Source organism: Aquarana catesbeiana, linkage group LG03, assembly GCF_042186555.1.
Source record: "Aquarana catesbeiana isolate 2022-GZ linkage group LG03, ASM4218655v1, whole genome shotgun sequence".
In the NCBI taxonomy this organism is placed as follows: Eukaryota; Metazoa; Chordata; class Amphibia; order Anura; family Ranidae; genus Aquarana; species Aquarana catesbeiana.
Genome location: NC_133326.1, coordinates 735,191,166 through 735,205,695, shown reverse-complemented (window position 1 = coordinate 735,205,695; position 14,530 = coordinate 735,191,166). Strand labels below are relative to the sequence as shown.

General features: G+C 45.2%; 1 protein-coding gene across 2 annotated transcripts in view; it reads right to left on the bottom strand.

Annotated features, from left to right (window-relative positions):
- The window catches only part of LOC141133850 (NACHT, LRR and PYD domains-containing protein 3-like), a 267,114-nt gene extending 257,075 nt beyond the window's left edge, over positions 1-10,039 (bottom strand). For both annotated transcript variants that reach the window (XM_073623429.1, XM_073623430.1), the window contains exon 1: positions 9,999-10,039. The gene's annotated coding sequence lies outside the window, so the exon portion shown is untranslated. The remainder of the gene's footprint in view (positions 1-9,998) is intronic.
- Positions 10,040-14,530: the final 4,491 nt, after the last annotated feature.

The window sequence follows — 14,530 nt, the reverse complement described above, 5'->3', positions numbered from 1 at the left end:
CCTCTCAGCAATTTCCTTGGGGTGTCTACTTTCCAAAATGGGGTCATTTGTGGGGGTTTTGTACTGCCCTGTTATTTTAGCACCTCAAGAAATGACATAGGCAGTCATAAATTAAAGACTGTGTAAATTCCAGAAAATGTACCCTAGTTTGTAGGCGCTATAACTTTTGCGCAAACCAATAAATATACACTTATTGACATTTTTTTTACCAAAGACATGTGGCCAAATACATTTTGGCCTAAATGTATGACTAAAATTGAGTTTATTGGATTTTTTTTAGAACAAAAAGTAGAAAATATCATTTTTTTTCAAAATTTTCGGTCTTTTTCCGTGTATAGCGCAAAAAATAAAAACGGCAGAGGTGATCAAATACCATCAAAAGAAAGCTCTATTTGTGGGAAGAAAAGGACGCAAATTTCGTTTGGTTACAGCATTGCATGACCGCGCAATTAGCAGTTAAAGCGACGCAGTGCCAAATTGTAAAAAGTGCTCTGGTCAGGAAGGGGGTAAATCCTTCCGGGGCTGAAGTGGTTAAAAAAGCCTTTAACTTTCTGGCTAAATCTCAATCGGTGCCCTCAGACTTTCTCACCGCACACATTACGGTTCTTCCCAAACCCAACAAGGACACCACAGAGTGCTCCAGCTACAGGCCTATTTCTTTACTGAACATGGACCTGAAGTTGCTAGCTAAAATCCTGGCTTCAAAAAAATCCTGAATAAGTGGGCTTTATGCCAGGCAGGGAAGCGAAAGACAACATCATATAAGCACTCCTTCCCACACAAACATCACAATCCCGACACATGGAAAGTCTTCTCTTATCCCCAGACGCAGAGAAGGCTTTTGACAGAGTCGCCTGGGACTTCATGTTCGCAACCTGCAAACACATAGGACTTAATCCTCACATGATGGCATGGATTACAGCACTATACCAAAGACCTTCAGCCAGAATAAAAATTAATGGAACCTTATCAGACAAAGTGGAGATACTGAATGGCATGAGGCAAGGCTGCCCCTTGTCCACGCTGCTATTCATTCTCTCCCTAGAACCATTCATTTGTACGGTAAATAAAGATGACTCGGTGAGGCTTTTCTCTACATGACATTGTATACAAGACGACAGCATATGCAGATGACCTTCTATTCTTTGTGACAGAACCACACATCACACTACCCAATCTTATGAAAGCCTTTGCCCATTATGGATTTGTCCCCAATTTCAAAATAAACCTATCAAAATCTGAGGCCATGAACATCAACCTGTCCGAGACTAATCTAGCCAGAACCCAAGAAAATTGCCCCTTCAAATTAGAGGGATCGGCACTAAAATACCTGGGAATAAGGCTGACCCCTAAATTGTCAATGACTTATGATGCAAACCAGGGCCAGACGGGGTGCATGGGGTGCAGTGCACCCAGGTGCCAGAGAGGTGGGGGCACTGAAGATCCAGAGTGCTCCCCTCCCTCCTCCTCCACTCTGTGTCCAGAGGCGGCTCCCTCCACAGGTCACCGCCGCCGCTGTATCTTACAAGGCTCAAGCCCGTCCCCTCTCTCTATCATAGAAGGAGAGCAGCACCAGAGATCGGAGCGGCTGGTCTCTGTGTGGAGAGAGACCAGCCGTGCAGTGACATCATGGGGGGGCAGGTCTCTCACTACCGCCCAAGCCTGTCACCAACTGCTCTCCACCCGGGCGGTGTGGCTGCACACTGTTCTCTCCTCACTTGTCTTGGGGGGTCTGTACTAATGGAGGGGGGTTGTCCTAGGGGGGGTCTGTACTAATGGAGGGGGGTTTGTCCTGGGGGGTCTGTACTAATGGAGAGGGGGTCTGTACTAATGGAGGGTTTTTTTCCTGGGGGGTCTGTACTAATAAAGGGGGGTTGTCCTGGGGGGTCTGTACTAATGGAGGGGGGGCGGTTTGTCCTGGGGGGTCTGTACTAATGGAGAGGGGGCGGTTTGTCCTGGGGGTCTGTACTAATGGAGGGGGGGGTTGTCCTGGGGGGGTCTGTACTAAGGGAGGGGGGGTTTGTCCTGAGGGGTCTGTACTAATGGAGGGGGTTTGTCCTGGGGGGTCTGTAGTAATGGAGAGGGGTTTGTCCTGGGGAGTCTGTACTAATGGAGGGGTGTTTGTCCTGGGGGGGTCTGTACTAATGGAGAGGGTTCGTCCAGGGGGGGTCTGTACTAATGGAGGGGGGTTTGTCTTGGGGGTCTTGTATCATGTCTACAGTCTCTGACCGTCTCTTGTATCATGTCTACAGTCTCTGACCATCTCCTGTACAATGTCTGCAGTCTCTGACCATCTCCCGTACTATGTCTGCAGTCTCTGACCATCTCCTGTACCATGTCTGCAGTCTCTGACCATCTCCTGTACCATGTCTGCAGTCTCTGACCATCTCCTGTATTATGTCTGCAGTCTCTGACCATCTCCTGTATTATGTCTGCAGTCTCTGACCATCTCCTGTATTATGTCTGCAGTCTCTGACTGTCTCTTGAATCATGTCTACAGTCTCTGACCATCTCCTATATTATGTCTGCAGTCTCTGACCATCTCCTGTAGTATGTCTGCAGTCTCTGACCATCTCCTGTACTATGATTGCAGTCTCTGGCCGCCTCTTGTTTCATGTATGCAGTCTCTGACCATCTCCTGTACCATGTCTGCAGCTCCTGACCATCTGCTGTATCATGTCTGCAGTCTCTGACCATCTCCTGTATTATGTCTGCAGTCTCTGACCATCTCCTGTATTATGTCTGCAGTCTCTGACCATCTCCTGTATCATGTCTACAGTCTCTGACTGTCTCTTGTATCATGTCTACAGTCTCTGACCATCTCCTATATTATGTCTGCAGTCTCTGACCATCTCCTGTAGTATGTCTGCAGTCTCTGACCATCTCCTGTACTATGATTGCAGTCTCTGACCATCTCCTGTACTATGATTGCAGTCTCTGACCGCCTTTTATTTCATTTCTGCAGTCTCTGACCATCTCCTGTACCATGTCTGCAGTCTCTGACCATCTCCTGTACCATGTCTTCAGTCTCTGACCATCTCCTGTATTATGTCTGCAGTCTCTGACCATCTCCTGTACTATGATTGCAGTCTCTGACCGTCTCTTGTATCATGTCTGCAGTCTCTGTCCATCTCTTGTATCATGTCTGCAGTCTCTGACCATCTCCTGCATCATGTCTGCAGTCTCTGACCATCTCCTGTATTATGCCTGCAGTCTCTGACCATCTCCTGTACCATGTCTACAGTCTCTGGCTGTCTCTTGTATCATGTCTGCAGTCTCTGACTATCTCCTGTATTATGTCTGCAGTCTTTGATCATCTCCTGTATTATGTCTGCAGTCTCTGACCATCTCCTGTACTATGATTGCAGTCTCTGACAGTCACTTGTATCATGTCTGCAGTCTCTGTCCATCTCCTGTATTATGTCTGCAGTCTCTGACCATCTCCTGTATTATGTCTGCAGTCTCTGACCATCTCCTGTACTATGATTGCAGTCTCTGACCATCTCTTGTATCATGTCTGCAGTCTCTGACCATCTCTTGTATCATGTCTGCAGTCTCTGTCCATCTCTTGTATCAGGTCTGCAGTCTCTGACCATCTCCTGTATTATGTCTGCAGTCTCTGACCATCTCCTGTATTATGTCTGCAGTCTCTGTCCATCTCTTGTATCGTGTCTGCAGTCTCTGTCCATCTCATTTATCAGGTCTGCAGTCTCTGACCATCTCCTGTATTATGTCTGCAGTCTCTGACCATCTCCTGTACTATGATTGCAGTCTCTGTCCATCTCTTGTATCAGGTCTGCAGTCTCTGACATCTCCTGTATTATGTCTGCAGTCTCTGACCATCTCCTGTATTATGTCTGCAGTCTCTGACCATCTCCTGTACCATGATTGCAGTCTCTGACCATCTCTTGTATCATGTCTACAGTCTCTGACCATCTCCTATATTATGTATGCAGTCTCTGACCATCTCCTGTACTATGATTGCAGTCTCTGACCATCTCTTGTATCAGGTCTGCAGTCTCTGACATCTCCTGTATTATGTCTGCAGTCTCTGACCATCTCCTGTATTATGTCTGCAGTCTCTGACCATCTCCTGTATTATGTCTGCAGTCTCTGACCATCTCCTGTACCATGATTGCAGTCTCTGACCATCTCTTGTATCATGTCTACAGTCTCTGACCATCTCCTATATTATGTATGCAGTCTCTGACCATCTCCTGTACTATGATTGCAGTCTCTGACCATCTCTTGTATCAGGTCTGCAGTCTCTGACATCTCCTGTATTATGTCTGCAGTCTCTGACCATCTCCTGTATTATGTCTGCAGTCTCTGACCATCTCCTGTACCATGATTGCAGTCTCTGACCATCTCTTGTATCATGTCTACAGTCTCTGACCATCTCCTATATTATGTCTGCAGTCTCTGACCATCTCCTGTACTATGATTGCAGTCTCTGACCGCCTCTTGTTTCATGTCTGCAGTCTCTGACCATCTCCTGTACCATGTCTGCAGTCTCTGACCATCTCCTGTACTATGTCTGCAGTCTCTGACCATCTCCTGTATTATGTCTGCAGTCTCTGACCATCTCCTGTATTATGTCTGCAGTCTCTGACCATCTCCTGTACTATGATTGCAGTCTCTGACAGTCTCTTGTATCATGTCTGCAGTCACTGTTCATCTCTTGTATCAGGTCTGCAGTCTCTAACCATCTCCTGTATTATGTCAGCAGTCTCTGACCATCTCCTATATTATGTCTGCAGTCTCTGACCATCTCCTCTAGTATGTCTGCAGTCTCTGACCATCTCCTATACTATGATTGCAGTCTCTGACCATCTCCTGTACTATTATTGCAGTCTCTGACCGCCTCTTGTTTCATGTCTGCAGTCTGACCATCTCCTGTACCATGTCTGCAGTCTCTGACCATCTCCTGTACCATGATTGAAGTCTCTGACCATCTCTTGTATCATGTCTGCAGTCTCTGTCCATCTCTTGTATCATATCTGCAGTCTCTGACCATCTCCTGTATTATGTCTGCAGTCTCTGACCATCTCCTGTACTATGATTGCAGTCTCTGGCCATCTCTTGTATCATGTTTGCAGTCTCTGTCCATCTCTTGTATCAGGTCTGCAGTCTCTGACCATCTCCTGTATTATGTCTGCATTCTCTGACCATCTCCTGTATTATGTCAGCAGTCTATGACCATCTTCTGTATAATTTTTTACAGTCTCTGACTGTCTCTTGTATCATGTGTACAGTCTCTGACCATCTTCTATATTATGTCTGCAGTCTCCGACCATCTCCTGTACTATGATTGCAGTCTCTGACCATATCCTGTACTATGATTGCAGTCTCTGACCGCCTCTTGTTTCATGTCTGCAGTCTCTGACCATCTCCTGTATTATGTCTGCAGTCTCTGACCATCTCCTGTACTATGATTGCAGTCTCTGACAGTCTCTTGTATCATGTCTGCAGTCTCTGTCCATCTCTTGTATCAGGTCTGCAGTATCTAACCATCTCCTGTATTATGTCTGCAGTCACTGACCATCTCTTGTATCATGTCTGCAGTCTCTGTCCATCTCTTGTATCAGGTCTGCAGTCTCTGACCATCTCCTGTATTATGTCTGCAGTGTCTGACCATCTCCTGTATTATGTCTGCAGTCTCTGACCATCCCCTATACTATGATTGCAGTCTCTGACCATCTCCTGTATTATGTCTGCAGTCTCTGACCATCTCCTGTACCATGTCTGCAGTCTCTGACCATCTCCTGTATTATGTCTGCAGTCTCTGACCATCTCCTGTATTATGTCTGCAGTCTATGACCATCTCCTGTATTATGTCTGCAGTCTCTGTCCATCTCTTGTATCATGTCTGCAGTCTCTGACCATCTCCTGTATTATGTCTGCAGTCTCTGACCATCTCCTGTATTATGTCTGCAGTCTCTGACCATCTCCTGTACATGATTGGAGTCTCTGACCGTCTCTCGTAACATGTCTGCAGTCTCTGACCATCCCCTGTACTATGATTGCAGTCTCTGACCATCTCCTGTATTATGTCTGCAGTCTCTGACCATCTCCTGTACCATGGCTGCAGTCTCTGACCATCTCCTGTACCATGTCTGCAGTCTCTGACCATCTCCTGTATTATGTCTGCAGTCTCTGACCATCTCCTGTATTATGTCTGCAGTCTCTGTCCATCTCTTGTATCATGTCTGCAGTCTCTGACCATCTCCTGTATTATGTCTGCAGTCTCTGACCATCTCCTTTATTATGTCTGCAGTCTCTGACCATCTCCTGTACCATAATTGGAGTCTCTGACCGTCTCTTTTAGCATTTCTGCAGTCTCTGACCATCCCCTGTACTATGATTGCAGTCTCTGACCATCTCCTGTACTATGATTGCAGTCTCTAACCATCTCCTGTATTATGTCTGCAGTCACTGACCATCTCTTGTATCATGTCTGCAGTCTCTGTCCATCTCTTGTATCAGGTCTGCAGTCTCTGACCATCTCCTGTATTATGTCTGCAGTCTCTGACCATCTCCTGTATTATGTCTGCAGTCTCTGACCATCTCCTGTATTATGTCTGCAGTCTCTGACCATCTCCTGTACCATGATTGGAGTCTCTGACCGTCTCTTGTATCATGTCTGCAGTCTCTGACCATCCCCTGTACTATGATTGCAGTCTCTGACCATCTCCTGTATTATGTCTGCAGTCTCTGACCATCTCCTGTACCATGTCTGCAGTCTCTGACCATCTCCTGTACCATGTCTGCAGTCTCTGACCATCTCCTGTATTATGTCTGCAGTCTCTGACCATCTCCTGTATTATGTCTGCAGTCTATGACCATCTCCTGTATTATGTCTGCAGTCTCTGACCATCTCCTGTACCATGATTGGAGTCTCTGACCGTCTCTTGTATCATGTCTGCAGTCTCTGACCATCCCCTGTACTATGATTGCAGTCTCTGACCATCTCCTGTATTATGTCTGCAGTCTCTGACCATCTCCTGTACCATGACTGCAGTCTCTGACCATCTCCTGTACCATGTCTGCAGTCTCTGACCATCTCCTGTATTATGTCTGCAGTCTCTGACCATCTCCTGTATTATGTCTGCAGTCTCTGTCCATCTCTTGTATCATGTCTGCAGTCTCTGACCATCTCCTGTATTATGTCTGCAGTCTCTGACCATCTTCTGTATTATGTCTGCAGTCTCTGACCATCTCCTGTACCATGATTGGAGTCTCTGACCGTCTCTTGTATCATTTCTGGAGTCTCTGACCATCCCCTGTACTATGATTGCAGTCTCTGACCATCTCCTGTAATATGTCTGCAGTCTCTGACCATCTCCTGTATTATGTCTGCAGTCTCTGACCATCTTCTGTATTATGTCTGTAGTCTGTGTCCATCTCTTGTATCATGTCTGCAGTCTTTGACCGTATTATGTCTAGGGGCTCTTTCTAACAGACAGCCCTCTGTGCGTGCATCAGAGAGACTCCCCTCGAGGTCTCATTAGTGTACTCTCTTCCTGTATTTTCTTTATTGTTAAGAGATCATGGGAGGATCCCAAGGTAACAAAGACTTCTAAGGGGAGCATCTCTGTGTTTGAGTCATTGCCATAGAAACATTTGTAAAGGGGAGGAGTTGGTAAGATGACCACGCCCATGTAGGGGTGCCACAAATATTTCTGCACCTAGGCGTCTGTGACCCTAGGATCGGCCCTGATGCAAACTTCCCACCTTTACTTCAAACGATAGAAAAGCATTTAAAACTTTGGAATGCAGGTTACTTCTCATAGTTTGGGAGGGCCGCCATTCTGAAAATGGTCATTGTGCCCAGGCTGCTATACCCTTTATGGGCGTTACTGATTAAAATACCTCAAAGGTTTTTTTTTTTTTTAAATTACACACCATATTCCTGACCTTCTTATGGTCAAATAAAAAACCTAGGATCAAATTCACACTTCTGACCAGACCTAAGGAATTAGGAGAGATGGGGCTTCCTGACTTCAGGAAATACTACATAGTGTCCCATTTAACAAGAATAGTGGACTGGAACTGCCACCAGGGAACTAAAGGCTGGATAGCCTTAGAGGATGGATTATGCCCCTACCGTCTACTTTTTTCTCCATGGATCCTGGGACTCCAAAAAGACCAAATATTAAAAAAACATCCACTAATGGTAACCAAACTAAATATCTGCTTAGAAGTAGCAAAACACCCTACAGTGACCTCCCTACTGAGCCCCCTAACACCACTAATGGACAATGCTGACTTTCCACCGGGATTGGGAACAATTTGCTATGCCGCCCTCCTAACAACAAATCCCTGCAAGCAGAAGAATGTTTTCAAGATGGGAGATTCAAGGAATTTGTGACATTAAAAAGAGACAGCAGACTATCCAATTTACCGCTCTGGATATACTTCCAACTACGCAGCTTCGTTGGCGGTACGACCAGACAGGGAAACTTTTCCAGACAGATGACAGATCTAGAGAAGGTATGTGCTGAGGGCGCACAATTACAGAAGGTTACTTTAGTCACCTACGCGTGGCTGCAATACGTGAACCTCAATACTGAAGACAGATTCAGAAAGCATTGGTCCACTGCACTTAAGATGACCATTATGGACAATCAATGGAAAAAGGCCTGCATTCTAGCACACAAGTGCTCTATCAGCACTAAGACACAAGAAACGTCTTATAAACTACTCACTGACTGGTATGTCACGCCAGCAAAACTACATTCCTGGTATGTTCAGACCTCAAGCATATGCTGGAGATGTGGGGAGGATACAGGTACACTTGTACACATCTTGTGGCACTGCCCTCACCTGGCCCCATTTTGGCACCAGGTCAGGGACCTGATTAAACTAATAACAGAAACCAAAACAGTATTAAACGCTGCCTGTTGCCTTCTACACATCTCTACCTACCCACTCAAACGCTACAAAAATTTGCTAACCAAGCATTTGCTGAATGCGGCTAAGGTGCTCATCCCGACCCGCTGGAGGACCACAAGAGTGCCCTCTATAGTGGACTGGCTGGCTCGGGTGTCAGAAATCTGTGAAATGGAAGACAATCTAGCCCAGCCTTCCGACAGGGTGGACAGGTTTCATAAAAACTGGTCACCCTGGTTTGAATTCCGTTATTCAGAAACAAACAATATTCTGCAGTCAGGCTGAAAATTTATATCTCCTCACAAATAAATTGCAAATAGCCGCACCAACAGACATCTGATCAAACCAAGATAAATGTGTAATCCTACTTTCAGAGAAAATAGTTGAGTGTAATGAAGCAGAATAAGAGTGTAACCCACACAATTTCAACACAACAATCAACTCACAAAACCTTCCCCAAAACTTCTCTCATCCTTACTCTTACTCAAATTCCTTTTCATCTCTATCTGTTCCTTACTTTTGGTTAACTAACCTACACTAGTATAGAACTCCCTAAATGTAACATGAAGGGCGCGACTGCACAGGTCCTCATTTAACAACTTGTGTGTAAATCAGCCACAGGCTTTCACGAACCATAGAAATGTTAAGTGACTGATAGATGTCTTGGTGCTTTTCCTCTGTATCTGAGTTGAATGTTAATGAAGCCAAGACTCTCAGACCTACGTTCACACTGATATACAATTAATATCCATACATGATTACTATGTATGACTGTAAACCTTCCTGTACTAATGTTGAAGTTAAATAAACTTTAAATGTTTAAAAAAAAGGAAGTAATACGCTTCAATCATCCTGAAACCATAACAACCATGGTGCCGGGATGATTGAAGCACCAACACCAGGTGTTTGGAGTATCTTTATCTGCTGATTATTAAACTTTCTGGAATACACATATATCTATTGTAGTGTAGGATCTAGGCCTGCTGTCCCTCCATCCCTCTTTCTTTCCTTCTCTCTCCTTCTCTCCCTATTTCTTTCTTTATTTCTCTCTCCATCCCTCGTTCATCTCAGACTCGAAAAGTCAGAAAGATACAACAAATTCTTACCTCTGTGACACGCTCAGACGAATCTCGCAATGTTTCACTTTCTTATAACAGTCTATTGTATATCTTCTCTCCCACACCCATAGCAGGAAATCCTGTGTTTCCTGAGCTGTGCTCTCCGAGAGGGTCATGTACAAAGCTGGAGAATAAATTTGCCCTCTGAACTCCTTCAGGACTCGTTTATAACACTCAGATGCAAACAGATGTTTTTTTTTAACGCAGTACAAATACATATGCAAAAAACATGTTTATGTATTTCAATAAACCTCGTTTATACCATTGTGTTGTCTTTATGTGTGTTTAAAAAAAAGTACAGCTTGCTGCATTTTGTGTGATTCCATCAAAACAATCAAATCTACAAACAATTTAATAGCCTTAACGTCTCATCCGATCAACTTTGATAGGATTCGATCAAACTGAGTCGATTGGTCATATTATAATATTCAATCAGTCAGCAGCACTGAGAAACACTGTCTTACCAAAAGTATTGGGACACCTGCCTTTACACCCAGTCTAATGCCACGTACACACGGTCGGATTTTCCAACGGAAAATGTTCGATGGGAGCTTTTTGTCGGAAATTCCGACCGTGTGTAGGCTCCATGGGACAATTTCCATCGGAATTTCCGACACATAAAATTTGAGATCTGGATCTCAAATTTTCCGACAACAAAATCCGTTGTTGGAAATTTTGATCGTGTGTACACAATTCCGACGCACAAAGTTCCATGCATGGTCAGAATCAAGCAGAAGAGCTGCACTGGCTATTGAACTTCAATTTTCTCGGCTCGTTGTACGTCTTGTATGTCACCACGTTCTTGACAGTTGGATTTTCCGACAACATTGTGCGACCGTGTGTATGCAAGACAAGTTTGAGCCAACATCTGTCGGAAAAAATCCCATGGATTTTGTTGTCAATCGTGTGTATGCGGCATTAGTCCGTAGGGTTCAATATTGCGTTGGCCCGCCCTTTGCAGCTATAACAGCTTCAACTCTTCTGGGAAGGTTGTCCACAAGGTTTTAGGAGTGTCTATGGGAATGTTTGACCATTCTTCCAGAAGCACATTTGTGAGGTCAGGTACTGATGTTGGCTGAGAAGGCCTGGTTCACAGTCTCCGCTCCAATTCCTCCCAAAGGTGTTCTATCGGGTTGAGGTCAGGGCTCTGTGCAGGCCAGTCAGGTTCATCTACACCAAACCTGTTCATCCATGTCTTCATGGACCTTGCTTTGGGCACTGGTCCAAATCATTTGGTGGAGGGGGATTATAATGTGCAGGAGTCTTGCTGCCGGTCATCTAACCCCGCACTTACCGTCTTCTCCCTCCTCCTCCTAAGCAGCAAAAGAATTGCCTGTCCTTTCAGCCAATTGGGTCTCAGGACCCACTTCCTGATTGGCTGGGAGGAGGATCAGTGTTAGAATAGTGAATATTAATTTGCTAATGTCAAACAACTGGGTAGACTTGGAGCGTAGTGCTCTGCACCCCGAGCCCACCCTTTTTTGAAGCGCACCCTATTTTGACACCTATTAGAGCCTTTCCAACACCATTGGAAACCATGCATCTGGTGCCCTGCATGTAGTTTAGGGGGCTGTACACATGGATAGGGGGGGCAGCACCCGTGTGCCTCTAATGGTCAGGCTGCCACTGATGGTGTGGGGTTTTTTTAGGGGTTGGGCTTGGCCTCTCTGGGGTTGGGCTTGGCCCCTCAGGGGTTGGGCTTGGCCCCTTAGTTCCAGTGAAGGGAACTTCCTTACAAAGAATGCAACGGGAAATGTAAGGGTGCAATTAGGACAGCTAAGATAGAACACAAAAGACACATAGCGGATGAGAGCAAAAAAAAATTCCAAGAAATTATTTAAGTATATGTAGCGCCCTGCTCCTGATGAGCAGACGCAATGTTTTTTTGAAATTTAAACTAGTTGAAGCTACAGTTTAGGCTCAACTTATTATTGCCTAAATTTTATGGTTTCTGTGTCAGATTGGTTGGTCTGTGCAGATTTCCATCTAACCATGGGTGGTGCTGTTATCATTGGTGGATTGGAAAATAAAGTCTGGTCAAACACATTGACTACTCGCTGCTCAGAGGCTTTTCGGTGGGAGTGGTTCACACACCGGATATTTCTGGGTAGGGATATTTAAGGCACAGACGCCATTTTAGTGGGATTCTTTGGTGACTATCGGGTGGTCTGCGCTTCCTGACCCCCCGGGCTTGGGGGGTGGATTGGCGCTCCCCACCTCGTGGCCCTCCTGACCTGGGAGACTACGAATCCTTAAAGTTCTGCCTTAAGATTGGCAGACCTAAGGCCTAGCTACTAAAGGAAGGATCGGAGTCTTGGTGGCCTATGGGTCAGAACGATGGTCTCTTTCCTGTCAGGCCTGCGGGAAGAAGCAATGACCAGGGGAGAACTCTTCGGGAGAGGACTGAGCATAAGGCTGGTATCTTAAGAAAAGCCTGGGAACTCAGTCGGAGACGCATCTTGGATTAGTACCATAGTCAGTTCTTTCAGGACTGTACAGTCTGTGGCAGAGACCGTTTAGATCGTTCACAATTTGTTCACCCAGAGTCGTAAGGTCTGTGGCAGAGGTCATGTTCGAGCATTGCATCGGCTGCTAGGTCAGTGAGAGGGGCCTATCCGGTGATTGCTGAATCCAGCTGTGGAAGTGTTATTTCGCTGGATGTAGAAATTATCTCCAACTGCAACGTCCAAGGTACCTGAATCCCTTTTCACCCTTTGTCTTTCTATTGCATATGATGTTACTGAATAAAACTTGGAGAGAAAAAAAGGACAAAGTGTTGGAGCCAGTGTTTCAATTGAACGAGTGATGAGTACCCCTGGGATGGACACTGGAAAGAAGGTAACTGTAAGCCCAAAAAAAAAATAATTAGCAGTTGCTTTGGGGTGAAGACATTAAAGTAATAATCTGAAGCAAGGCACCCAGAGTGATTTTTGCTACATATATAAACAGTAAAAAAGGGAGGACAGACCATATTGACCCCAAAAAGAATGAGGAAGGACATCTGGTTACAAAGGATGGGGAGATGGCAAAGGTATTGAATTTATTCTTCTCCTCAGTCTTCACAAGGGAATCGGGGGGCTTCAGTAACCAAAACTGCAGTGTTTATCCTCATGGCTCATCACAGGAAGCACCTCCATGGCTAACAGAGGACAGAATTAGAAATAGACTTGGGAAACTTAACATTAATAAATCACCGTGACCAGATGGCTTGCACCCGAGGGTACTTAGGGAACTCAGTCAAATAATTGCCAGAATATTGTTCCTAATTTTTACAGTCTACTAACTGGAATGGTAACAGCTGATTGGAGAAAAGTCAATGTAGCCCCAATATTTAAAAAAAAAAAAGAGACGCCTTCCTGTGACCTCAGCACGCCGCTCTGGCTTGCGCGCGCCCGGGTCGGGCGGGACGGGAGTACTGTCACACTTCTCCATGGTGACTGCAGCCTACCAACCTGCATCTCTCACCGTCTAAATTGCCATACCCTGCCCTCCCTTCGTGGCTCTTTTTGCTTTTAGAAATTTTCACAAGCAAACAATTGTATATCTTCAGCCTAGATGAACCCCTCTCTCAACTATGCCCCTGAAGAAGGACCGTACAGACACTAAGTACCCCGAAACGCGTCGGGCTTGAGAAGAGCTTTTCATCACAACTTATCTTGTGTTGCTTGTGTTGCTTACCATTGTTTCTATGTAGTTTTACTATGTTACCCTAGATATCTATTGCTTGTTTTTATCAATTGTACTGTTCAATACGAATAAAATTATATGTTTTTTATTATGTACAAACGCCCTTTGTTTTCATATACCTCATTTTTTGCCTTTGCAAGTGCCGGAAAAGTCCACCTAGGGGAACTTTTTGTTTTGTGTCAATATTTAAAAAAAGGGCCAAAATACACCCCTGGGAATTACAGATAGGGATGAGCCGAACACCCCCCGGTTCGGTTCGCACCAGAACCCGCGAACGGACCGCAAGTTCGCACGAACGTTAGAACCCCATTGACGTCTATGGGACTCAAACGTTCGAAATCAAAAGTGCTCATTTTAAAGGCTAATTTGCATGGTATTGTCCTAAAAAGGGTTTGGGGACCCGGGTCCTACCCCAGGGGACATGTATCAATGCAAAAAAAACTTTTAAAAACGGCCGTTTTTTCGGGAGCAGTGATTTTAATGATGCTTAAAGTAAAAAAAAAAAGTGAAATATTCCTTTAAATATCGTACCTGGGGGGTGTCTATAGTATGCCTGTAAAGTGACGCGTGTTTCCCATGTTTAGAACAGTCCCTGCACCAAATGTCATTTTTAAAGGAAAAAATCTCATTTAAAACTGCTTGCGGGTTTAATGTCATGTCGGGTCATGGCAATATGGATGAAAATCAGTGAGACAAACGGTGGATCAAGGAGGGTTGCCATTACCAGGCCCTTTGGGTCTTGTATGGATATTAAGGGGAACCCCACACCCAAATTAAAATAAGGAAAGGTGTGGGGCCACCAGGCCCTATATACTCTGAACAGCAGTATACAG